This window comes from Nomascus leucogenys, chromosome 8 (assembly GCF_006542625.1).
Source record: "Nomascus leucogenys isolate Asia chromosome 8, Asia_NLE_v1, whole genome shotgun sequence".
NCBI classification, from domain to species: domain Eukaryota; kingdom Metazoa; phylum Chordata; class Mammalia; order Primates; family Hylobatidae; genus Nomascus; species Nomascus leucogenys.
In genome coordinates, this window is record NC_044388.1 from 66,529,631 (window position 1) to 66,542,613 (window position 12,983).

Genomic DNA, 12,983 nt, shown 5'->3' on the forward strand with positions numbered 1-12,983 from the left:
AGTGTCCCAAGTGATTGTGACGTAGCTGATCTATTTTTTTTTTTTTTTTTTTGAGACAGAGTCTTGTACCCAGGCTGGAGTGCAGTGGCATGATCTCGGCTCACTGCAACCTCTGCCTCCTGGGTTCAAGCAATTCTCCTGCCTCAGCCTCCCGAGTAGCTGGGATTACAGGCATGCACCACCACTCCCAACTAATTTTTGTGTTTTTAGTAGAGACAGGGTTTCACCATGTTGGTCAGGCTGGTCTCAAACTCCTGACCTCAGGTGATCCACCCACCTTGGCCTCCCAAAGTTCTGGGATTACAGGCATGAGCCACTGCGCCTGGCCTGAACTGAATTGTAGTTTTGACCTTTTATTTATTTTATTTATTTTATTTTTTTTTGAGACAGGGTCTTACTCGGTCATCCAGGCTGGAGTGCAGTGGTGTAATCATAGCTCACTGCAACACTGAACTCCTAGGTTCAAGTGATCCTCCTGCCCCAGCCTGCTGAGTAGCTGGGACTATAGGCACATCACCATGCCTGGCTAATTTTTGTATTTTTGATGGAGTTGGAATTTCACTATGTTGCTCAGGCTGGTCTCGAGCTCCTGGGCTCAAGTGATCCTCCTGCCTCAGCCTCCCAAAGACTCTTTGAAACTAGAGTAAATTGGAATTTTCCCTGCCTCATTTTCCAATAGATTGTCATTTCTCCCATTGTTTAGCCTATAACCTCCACTCACCTCTGGTTTTCTGCTATTTCTCATGAGCTCCTACGGAAGTGCTAAGGGAAGGCAAGGAAGAGGAGGGTATTTGGGAAGGCGAAGGGCAGGGACAGGCCTGCAGTCTGTCACCCAGTGAGGCAGCATGGAGGTATGCTACCCAGGTCTCGCTTCAGGAGAACAGGTTGTGGGGAGGGCAGGTGACTGACAGCCCCCAGTCCTCGGGTCTGTTGCAGTGTTCGTGCTTGGAACACATCCCCTGAGCTGCTCCCAACCAGTGACTGAGCTTGCAGGGGTGCTAGGCCAGATGCTGAAGAACTTGGATTCCCCAGACAGTTGGTGCAGCCTGAGGCTCTTCCCTACCTTCCTTTCTTTTCTCACTCCACAAATGTCACACCTCATTGCAGTCTGAGACTCTGTCTACTTTCTCTTATTTCCTCTCCCTTTTTTCCCTCACAGGAACTTCCCTCATAAGTCTCTTGCTTGTTTTATTAGTCTGCTCTGGCTGCCTAATAAAGTACCACAGACTGGGTGGCTTAACAAAAATTAAGCCAATTTATTACTGGGTAGAAGTCCACGATCAACGTGTTGGCAGAGTGGGTTCCTTTGGCGATCTCTCTCCTTGACTTGTAGATGGTTTGGATGTTTGTCCCTTCCAAATCTCATGTTGAAATGTGACCCCCAACATTGGAGGTGGACCTAGTGGGAGGTGTTTGGGCCATGGGGCTGGCTGCCTTGTGAATGGCTTGGTGTCCTCCTCTCAGTAATGAGTGTTAGTTCATGCGAAATCTGATTGTTTAAAAGAGACTGGCACCTCCCCCTTTCTCTGGCTTCCATTCTGGCCATGCGACATGCCTGAGCTCCCTTCGATCTTCTGCCATGATTGAAAGCTTCCTGAGGCCTCACCAGAATCCAAGCAGATGCTGGTGCCATGCTTGTACAGCCTGCAGAACTGTGAGTCAATTCACCTTTTTCCCATTTGCCCAGAGAATACTTGCTGGCAACACTTGCAGCTGCAGTGTTTACCCTGAGATAGCTTTACCGTGAAATATCTCGCTTTTATTATTTCCACATCACTTAGTATATCAACTTTGGAAACAAAAGACATCGTTCTCTGTATGGCATTCTGTTTTTAGTAGTGGTATTTTCATTTACAAAACATAGTAATTCTCGGTCGCTGAAAATGTCGAATCCTAGAAAACGTAGCATTCCTACATGTGATGTTAACATCGTTCCCAAACAGTTTTTGGCCGAAGATTCACTTGATGAATACGATTTTTCTGAAATAGACAATTCTGATGATTCAGATGTTAGTTCTGTTTAGAAATAACCACAAGAACAGTGTTTATATTTTATTTTCACATTGAAAATCAGTCAGATTTGCTTCAGCCCCAAAGAGCATGTTTATGTAAAAATTAAATGAGCACTGGCAGCAAGCTGCACTTTTTTTTCTAAATGGGAAAGGGATAAACCTCTTTTCTTTATAAGTCACCCAGTCTCAGGTATTCCTTAATAGCAATGCAAAAGGGATTTAATAAAATGGCCATTTTCCCTGTGTCTTCACACTGTCTTCTTTCTGTGTGTCTGTGTCTTTTTTTTTTTTTTTTTTTTTGAGATGGAGTCTTGCTCTGTCACCCAGGCTGGAGTGCAGTGGTGTGATCTTGGCTCACTGCAACCCCTGCCTCCCAGGTTCAAACGATTCTCCTGCCTCAGCCTCCTGAGTAGCTGGGATTACAGGCACGCACCTCCATGCCCGGCTAATTTTTGTATTTTTTTTTTTTAGTAGAGACGGGGTTTCACCATGTTAGTTAGACTGGTCTCAAACTCCTGACCTCGTGATCAGCCTGCCTTGGTCTCCCAAAGTGCTGGGATTATGGGCTGAGCCACCGCGCCCGGCCCCATAATATCGTCTTCTTATAAGGACATTAATCTTACTGGATTACGGTCTGCTCTAATGATCTCATTTTAACTTCATTACATCTTTAAAGATCCTAACTCCATTCACATTCGTAAATACAGTCACATCCTGAGGTACTGGGCATTAGGACTTCAACATATAAACATTCCAGCAACATAATTCAGCTTATAACACTCATCGAATTCTGTCTTAGCGTCTGCTTTTCGGATGCCAGGTTAATCCAGGAGTATAACCAGGCAAAACACTCGTGTGCCAAATGACCAGTGGCTCGTCTCTTCCCACCCCAGTCTGCTTCTATAAATCCAATTACAAAAGTAATAATGAATAGACAAAACATGAAAAACACATGTTTCAAATATGAAATAAATCTCCACTTTTTTTGGATAATTCCTAATTCTTTGGCAATTTGTAATAGGGATTATTATAACATAGAAAACTGTAAGTGACAGAAACAAATAAGACGCTTCCTATCAGTGATTCCCCTCAGTGCAGCAGATGACTCTCAAGTCAGTGGTACTTCAAGCGTGGCAGACACAAGGCAAGCCTCAGATCTGTGCCTTTGAGCCTGACACTGGATCCCAACACCAGCACAGGAACAGTCCTCTACAGCCAAGGTGGCCAATGCAGACTTTTAAAAAGGTTGGGTTGGCATGCGACTAAAAAACTCTAGCAGAGATTTGGTAATTCTGTCATTTGTTGGCCGATATTTTAATATTATTGTCAGTTTCTTAGGCATATTTTGCTTCAATGAGTAGGAAAAATGTTTTAATTAGTGCCCTTTGTTTACAATTTTCATCTTTCATGTCCACAGAAAATTCCAATGTCTTCTGTCTTCATCGTTTCTGGGGGTTTGGCAGTGTACCAGACCAGCAACTGTTTCAATAGAGAGGAATCGCCTCTCTCAAAACACATTTTATTGCTTGGGAGATTGCTCTTCATTAACACAAACAGGAAAATACTAATAAGATCCTTCGAGTTTCGGGCTATCCCACTCAGAATAGGTATTTGTTTTTCCTGTCACCCATTTTCTTAAGCATTAGTCAATATTTAATGGGAGCCGACTGTATGTAAAATTCCTTACTAAACAGGATTAGGTTTGTTTAAGAGTGATAAAAAACAGATATAGTCTTTGTACACAGTATGTGGTTTTATTTTATTTATTGAAATCAGAATCTTCTAACTTCACTAGGGTGATCTGTTTGTGTGTGTATGTGTGTGTGGCAGAGTATATATTATAACATAAAATTTTTCATCTTATCCATGTTTAAGCATATAGTTCTGAAGCATTAATTATGTTCACAATGTTGTGCAACGAACACCACCATCAGTTTACAAAACTTTTTATCACCCCAAACAGAAACACTGCAACCTTTAAACTTTAAACTCTCTATTCTCCACTTCTCCCAGCTGCTGGTAAGCTCTCATCTATTTTCTATCTCTACAAATTTGCCTAGTCTGGATATTTCATATAAAGTGGAATCATACAGTATTTGTCCTTCTGTGTCTGGCTTATTTCACTTACCCTAATGTTTTAAAAGTTCATCTGTATTGTAGCATGTATCAGAACTTCATTTTTCACGGCTGAATAATATTCCTTTGGATGTATATACCACATTTTGTTTATCCATTCATCTGTTGATGGACAGATCAACAGATCTGTTGATTTGAGTTGTTTATACTTTTTGGCTCTTGTGAATAATGCTGCAATGAATATTGGCAGATGAGTATCTGTTTGAGTCCCTGTTTTCAATTCTTTTGGATATACACCTAAAAGTGAAATTGCTAGGGCATATAGTAATACTATGTTTAGCTTTTTGAGGAACCACCAACTGTTTTCCACAGCAGCTGCACCACTTAACATTTTCATCAACAATGTATAAGGGTCCCAATTTCTACTCATCCTCACCAGCACTTGTTATTTTCTGTTTTTGTTTTGTTTTATAGCCATCTAGTAGGTGTGAAGTGGTATCTCACTGTTTAGATTCAGATTTCCCTTAATGGCTAGTTTTATTAAGCATTTTTTCACATGCTTCTTAGCCACTTACTTATCTTTGGGAAAATGTCTAGTCAAGTTCTTTGCCCAATTTTCTAATTGGGTGGTTTTTTGTTGTTCAGTTGTAAGAATTCTTTATATATTCTGGATCCTAGACACCAGATATATGATTAGCAAATAATTTCTTCTATGTTTTCTTTTCACATTTCCAATATAAAGTTTTAAATTTTGATGAAATCTAGTTTTTCCTAGAGATGTCACCATACCTAAAAATCCATTGCTTGCCCAGGGCAGTGGCTCATGCCTGTAATCCCAGCACTTTCGGGGGCTGAAGTGGGCAGATTATTTAAGCCCAGGAGTTCAAGACCAGCCTGGGCAGAATGGCGAAACCTTGTCTCTACAAAAAATACAAAAAAATTAGCTAGTGAGGGGGAATGCACCTGTGGTTCCAGCTACTCAGGAGGCTGAAGCAGGAGGATCACCCAAGCCTGAGCAGCAGAGGCTGCAGAGAGCTGTGATCATGCTATTGCACTCCAGCCTGGGCAACAAAGAGAGATCTTGTCTCAAAAAAAAAAAAATTATTTGCTGATCCATTGCATAAATCTGAGATTATGAAGATTAACTCTTATGTCTTATTCTAAAAATTTTATATTTTTAGCTCTTATATTTAGGTCGTTCATCCATTTGAGTTAATTTTTGTGTATGGTGTGAAGTAGGAATCTAACTCCATTCCTTGGTATATGGATATCCATTTATCTCAGTACTATTTTTTGAGAGGACTATTCTTTCCCCCACTGAATGGTCCTGGCATTTTTGTGAAAAATTAATTGGCTATCAATTTATGGAATTCTTTCTGGAGTCTCCAATTTATTCCACTGGTGTACATGCCTTTTATTCTACCAATACCACACTGCTCTGAATACTGTAGCTTTGTAGTGACTTTTGAAATCAGCAAGTATGAGTCCTCCAGCTGCATGTTCTTTTTTTTTTTTTTTTTTTTTTTTTTGAGACAGAGTCTCATTCTGTCGCCCAGGCTGGAGTGCAGTGGCGTGATCGTGGCTCACTGCAGGCTCCGCCTCCTGGGTTCATGCCATTCTCCTGCCTCAGCCTCCCGTGTAGCTAGGACTACAGGCACCCGCCACCATGCCCGGCTACTTTTTTGTATTTTTAGTAGAGATGGGGTTTCACCATGTTAGCCAGGATGGTCTCGATTTCCTGACCTCGTGATCTGCCCGCCTCGGCCTCCCAAAGTGCTGGGATTACAGGCGTGAGCCACTGCACCCAGCCCTGTGTGTTCTTTTTCAACATCGTTTTGGCTATTTGGGGCCCCTTACACTTCCATATGAATTTGAGCATTGGTTTTTGGCTTTTTTTTTTTTTTGAGACGGAGTCGCACTCTGTCGCCCAGGCTGGAGTGCAGTGGCACCATCTCGGCTCACTGCAAGCTCCGCCTCCCAGGTTCACGCCATTCTCCTGCCTCAGCCTCCCGTGTAGCTAGGACTACAGGCGCCCGCCACCACGCCCGGCTAATTTTTTTGTATTTTTAGTAGAGACGGGGTTTCACTCGATTTCCTGACCTCGTGATCTGCCCGCCTTGGCCTCCCAAAGTGCTGGGATTACAAGCGTGAGCCACCGCGCCCGGCCGGTTTTTGGTTTTTTGATGTCCACAAAAAGATCATTGGCATTTTGATAGGGACTGCATGGAGTCTCAGATTTGAATATTGATATCTTAACACTATCAAGCCTTCTAATCTGTGAACATAGATGTCTTTCCATTTATTTAGGTGTTCTTTCGTTTCATTCAGTAATGTTTTGTAGTTTTCAAGTACAAGTCTTATACTTCCTTGGTTAAATTTATTCCTAACTATTTTATTCTTTCTGATGCTAATGTAAGTGGAATTATTAAAATCCATCCCCTTTAAATGTAACGGTTGATGACTTTTAGTAAATTCATACTGTTGTGCAACCTTCCACACAATCTAGTTTTAGAGCACTTGCATCAGATTTCCCTTGTGTCTATCTGTGGTCAATGTCTATTCTCACCTCCCCAACCCCAGGCAACTTCTGATTTGTTCTCTGTCTTTATAGTTTTACTTTTTCTATACTTGTGTATTAGTCCTTTCTCATGCTGCTAAGAAAGACATACCTGAGACTGGCTAATTTATAAAGGAAAGAGGTTTAATTGACTCACAGTTCAGCATGGCTGGGGAGGCCTCAGGAAACATAATTATGGCGAGAGGGGAAGCACACATGCCCTTCTTCACATGGCAGCAGGGAGGAGAAAAATGAGTACCAAGGGAAGGGGGAAGCCCCCTATAAAACCTTCAGATCTCATGAGTACTTACTCACTATCACGAGAATAGCATGGGGGAAATGGCACTCATGATTCAATTACCTCCCACTGGGTCCCTCCCATGACACGTGGGGATTATGGGAGCTACAATTCAAGATGAGATTTGGGTGGGGACATAGACAAAACATATCAACCCATCAGATAAGCAGGTCCTTACATTTATATAAAATGCAGTTATAAACAACAAGATGAGATTTGGGTGGGGACACAGTCAAACCATATCAACCCATCAGATAAGCAGGTCTTTACATTTATATAAAATGCAGTTACAAACAACACACCATCTCCTTTTCGTTCCTTTTTTCTCTCTCTTACCCAGAACAGAAAAACACTCATATTTTTTTTTGTCTAGATCCTGGCCTGTCCAAGTAACCTCACCTTTTAGAGCATCAACTAGTTAACAAATGACAAAATCTTGGTTCACCTTTAGCTCAGAAGATGCCATGAGCCAGGCTAGCCAGAGCAGGCTCTGATTGGCTTACTTCTGGAGGGGTTTAGGTCATAATCCCCCAAAACACAATCTTGAATGCCATAATCTCAAAAGTTGAAATCTCAAAAAGATCAAAATCACTAAAGCCTAAGATCCCTAACATATAAAATCCTGAAAATCACAATCACAGGATAGTTGCATCATGTTAGGTGGAACTATTGCCTTGTTACTGTCTTTATGTAGAAGAAAATAAATTTCAATTGAATCCCCAAACCATAATAGTAGATTTGGAATTAGGGGCAATCAAGTCTTCTAAAAATGAATTTCAATGTGTTACCAATACAATTTGTTTTTTCCATTCAGCACAATGCATTAGTGGGAAGTTCAGATAAGTGGATTGGCTGCAAGATATGGCAATGATGAAAACTTCAGTTTAAAAATTCGTTAATTTGCCTGCATTGGCATTCCTTCCAGTTGATGACATTCCAGGAGCTTGTAATTAATTAAAGCCACATTTGCCTGAAAAAGCCACTGAAGTTACAGACTAGTTTGAAAATAAGTATGTGCATGGTAGGATAAGAAGACTCTTGTGCAACACTCAGGATAAGATGGCGTTGCTATTTCATCAACAGGATTGTTTCCGCCAAATTTGTGGTCCGTATATGAGTGCATGCAGAATGGATCTCTGTGTACTCAAAACAACAAAGAAGCATGGCACAGAAGTGACAAAATTTAATAGAGAATGCTCATATCAATGTATATGGAATGAGAAGAATTTTTAAAAAGAGCAGCACCAAGCAGAAAATGAATGTGAACATTGTGTTAGACCATTTTGTGTTGCTATAAATGAATATCTGAGGCTGGGTAATTTACAAAGAAAAGAGATTTAATTGGCTCATAGTTCTGCAGGCAGTACAGGAAGAATTGTAACAGTATATGCTTCCATTGAGGGCCACAGGGAGTTTACAATCATGGCAGAGGGCAAAAGGGGAGCTTGTGTATCACACGGTAAGAGAGGGAGCAAGGGTGGAGAAGGACCAAGATTTTCTCACATGAATTGAGTAAGAACTCACTTATCACCAAGGGGATAGTGCTAAACCATTCTTTTTTTTTTTTTTTTTTTTTTTGAGACGGAGATTCGCTCTGTCACCCAGGCTGGAGTGCAGTGGCACAATCTCGGCTCACTGCAAGCTCTGCTTCCCGGGCTCAAGCCATTCTCGTACCTCAGCCTCCCAAGTAGGTAGGATCACAGGCACGCGCCAGCACACCTGGCTAATTTTTGCATTTTTAGTAGAGGCGGGGTTTCACCATGTTGGCCAGGCTGGTCTCAAACTCCTGGCTTCAAGTGATCTACCCGCCTCGGCCTCCCAAAATGCTGGGATTACAGGCATATGCCACCGCACCAGTAAATAAAACTTTAAAAAATAATTTTAAAATTATTTTTTCCAGAATTATATTTTCAGAATTTTGATCTTACAGGATTTTAACATTTGGGATGATGGCTTTCAGGATTGTGTCTTTCAGGATTATAATCAGCTCCCATTCTGGAGAAAACACCAATATCTGTGAGTATTCCTGCAAGTAGATAAGGCTTGTGAGTGTGTGCTGAGCTTCTCTTGGACAAATCTATTGCAGAGAGAGACTTAGTAGAACTGAGGAACTGTTATGGGCTTTTTTTACTTTGTTGAAAATAAAAAATTAGAGACATTGTTCAGATGCTGTTTAGAATCCATTAGAATCTGCTATGTTTTGTTAGCTTATTAGAATTAAGGCATATTGTGGCCCGGCGCGGTAGCTCACGCCTGTAATCCCAGCACTCTGGGAGGCTGAGGCGGGTGGATCACTTGAGGCCAGGAGTTGGCGATCAGCCTGGCCAAATGATTAAACCCTGTCTCTACTAAAAATACAAAAATTAGCCAGTCATGATGGCACGCACCTGTAATCCCAGCTACTCGGGAGGTTGAGGCGGGAGAATCGCTTGAACCCAGGAGGCGGAGGTTGCAGTGAGCCGAGATCCAGCCTGGGAGACAGAGTGAGATCCTGTCTGGAAAAAAAAAAAAAAAAAGAATAAAGGCATATTGTGAGAGAGGTTCAAAAAGTTGTGCGAAATGCAAGTTTGCATTACTGCGAGGTGAATAAAATGAGACTGGTGAAGGATGGGAGCCAATCACAAATTTCCAGTATTGCGATTGGAACACAGCTCCACATCCAAACCTAAACCTTCTGAAGGATCACCCAGGCCCTGTAATAACTACAGTTTTCTGCACTCCACCTTCCCCTGGTAGCCTTTTTTTTGACAGTCCCTTTGAATTCCCAAGACACCTTATTTGTATTTTTTCTCAACCATTCTTTTAAGGAGGGCCAACCCGTGGCTAACATTGACTCAAAGTGCTTTCATTAGCTCAGATAAAAAGCTCAGTTACTTTAACCTACTTCTTTCTGCCCCTACAAAGGCAATTCAAGGCTCAGATGTTACTAGAAGTTACTGGGCACTTTTCTGTACAAAAGAATAAGAACACCAGGTTTCTAAGAATACACCAAAAACCTCTTCTCCTGGGGTTTTGTATACTGTTTAAAGGGTGGGAAATGGGGTCATATTTTCAGCTGCGGTGAGGGACAGAAAGGCTGGAAATTTGGCTTGAAATTCATGGGGAAAGTACTGAGCCCAAATTTATTTGAGTTACTGTTGTATTCTTGTTAGTTCTGTAAGACACAATAAATATTTACTGAGGGCATACTTTGTGCCAGGCACTGTTCTAGGTGCTGGAATATCTAGATTTTTGTGTTCTAGCAGTGAACAAAACACAAAAATCCCCAGTCTTCTTTCATCCTAATGGGAGAAGACACACAATGAAGAAAATATATAAATGAGATATAAGTGATATATGGTGAGGAGTGTTATGGAGAAAACAGAAACAGAAAGGAGGACGGGGAGTTCTGAGTGAGGGAGGATGAACAATGGCTGTGATTTTAAACACAACGGTCATGGAAGTCTTCACTTAGAAGGTGCAAAGTGAGGAACCAATGGAAAGAGATGATGGAGCAAGTCATGCCAGCATCTGGGGTAATAAGCAGGCTGGGTGGAAGGAACTGAAAGGTCAAAGGCCCTAAGCTGGGAGCAAGGCTGGCGTGATAACCACACAGGGCCAGGGAGGCTGGAGGGTAGAGGAAGAGAGCAGTGGGAGATGAGGCACAGGGAGGGATGTAGAGGCCATTATGATGACCTTCACTATTTTCCAAAGGGAGATGTGAGCCATTGGAGGCTTTGAGTAGAGGAGGGACATAATTTTAGTCTTAACTTTTTCTCCAGCTGTTCAGTTCATTGCATGAGATAAAATACTTAGCACCATGCTGGACACAAAATGTATCAGTGAATGTTTGTGTATTACAAATGCATTCATTCAATTGAAATCCAATTCAAATGTATCCCTGAATTTAAATTTGAAATGTTTCCCCACATAACTCTGTAGCCCTGGGGCACCATCTTCTTTAATGCCTGGACAAGTTGAGAACATTCAGCCATCCATTCATTTACTAAATATTTATTATTGGGTGTCTAAAATGTGCCAAGTGGTGTTTTAAGCACTGGGGACAAAGTGGTGAGTGAATAGGCTAGAAAAAATTCATACCTTAAGGAGGCCTTCTTTTTTTTGAGATCGAGTCTCACTCTGTCCCCCAGGCTGGAGTGCAATGGTGCAGTCTTGGCTCACTGCAACCTCTGCCTTCCAGGTTCAAGCGATTCTCATGCCTCAGCCTCCTGAGTAGCTGGGATTACAGGCATGCACCACCACATCCAGCAAATTTTTGTATTTTTAGTAGAGACTGTGTTTCACCATGTTGGCCAGGCTGGTCTCGAACTCCTGATCTCAGGTGATCCGCCCACCTCTGCCTCCCAAAGTGCTGGGATTACAGGCATGCGCCACTGCACCTGGCCTAAGGAGGCTTTCATTCGAGTGGTGGGAGGACAGGCAATGAACAATAAATATAAACACACACACACATACACACACACAGATATATATATATATATATATATATATATTTATATATATATATATATATTTATATATATATATATATTTATATATATATATATTTATATATATATATTTTTATATATATATATATAATGTCAGGTTGTGATGCATGCTAAGAAGATAAAGAAGGTCAGGGGAAACTGAGAGGCAGAGGGAGAGTCTGTTTTAAATAGAATGATAGTGATGTACTTCTTTATCTCAATAGTATTTGTTGAATTGTCTCTACTGGCAAAGCACTGTCCTGGGTTCTAAAGCATCCTCTGTATAATTCCAGCCCACAAGAAACTTAGAATCTGTGGGAGGCAGAATTCTAAGGTGATCCCTGAGATTCCCATCCCCTGGTGTACCTGCCCTGCATAATCCCTAAGACTTTGCATATGAAGCAATAATCACTTTTGCGATGAGGCAATGTTCCACCACACAGCTGGCTCTAAGAAAGAAAACTCCCTGGGCCAGATGCAGTGGCTCACGCCTGTAATCCTAGCACTTTGGGAGGCCGAGGCGGGTGGATCATGAGATCAGGAGTTGGAGACAAGCCTGACCAACATGGTGAAATCACATCTCTACTAAAAACACAAAAATTAGCCGGGCGTTGTGGCATGCACCTGTAATCCCAGCTATTGAGAAGGCTGAGACAGGACAATTGCTTGAACCCAAGAGGTGGAGGTTGCAGTGAGCTGAGATCACGTCAGTGCACTTCAGCCTGGGCGACAGAGTGAGAAGAAAGAAAGAAAGAGAGAGAGAGAGAGAGAGGGAGGGAGGGAGGGAGAGAGAGGAAGAAAGAAAGAAAGAGAGAGAGGGAGGGAGAGAGAAAGAAAAGAAAGAAAGAAGAAAGAAAGAAAGAAGGAAGGAAGGAAGGAAGGAAGGAAGGAAGGAAGGAAGGAAGGAAGGAAAAAAGGAAGGAAGGAGACTACCTGGGTGAGCCTGACCTAATCAGGCGAGCCCTTATAAGAGAGGAGGCTTGTCCTAAGGAAGACATTTGAAGCAGGACAGGAATGTGATGCCAGGGAGTTTCTACGCTGCTGGCTCTGAAGATGGCTGTCTCCACAGGATAAGTACCTGCAAACAGCCTCTAGGAGCTAACAGCAACCCTAATCAACAGCCTCCAAGACAGGGACCTCAGTCCTTCCACCACAAGGAACTGAATTCTGCCAGCAACCTGCATGACTTTAGAAGTGGATTCTTCCTTAGTCAAGTCTCCAGACCAGAATTCAGCTCAGCTGAACTCAAGCATGTTGTACTTGGACTTTGGACCTACAGAACCATGAGATAATGAATGAATGAATGAATGTTACTTTCAGCTGATAAATTTATGGTAATCTATTATGGGGCAATAGAAAACCAATATAGATTCTAATAAAAAGATATTTTAAAAATCAGCATCTGTAATACAAACGGCAGTCACAACGGGCAGAATGATCTTTGCTTTTTGAATGACAAATGGTGAATGATGAGGTGGCTCGTAGGCAGACATAAACAAAAACTAGTTTAAAAGGAGCACATCTGATTTCTCTATTTATAACTTGATTATCTTGTCATTACCTTACTTAGA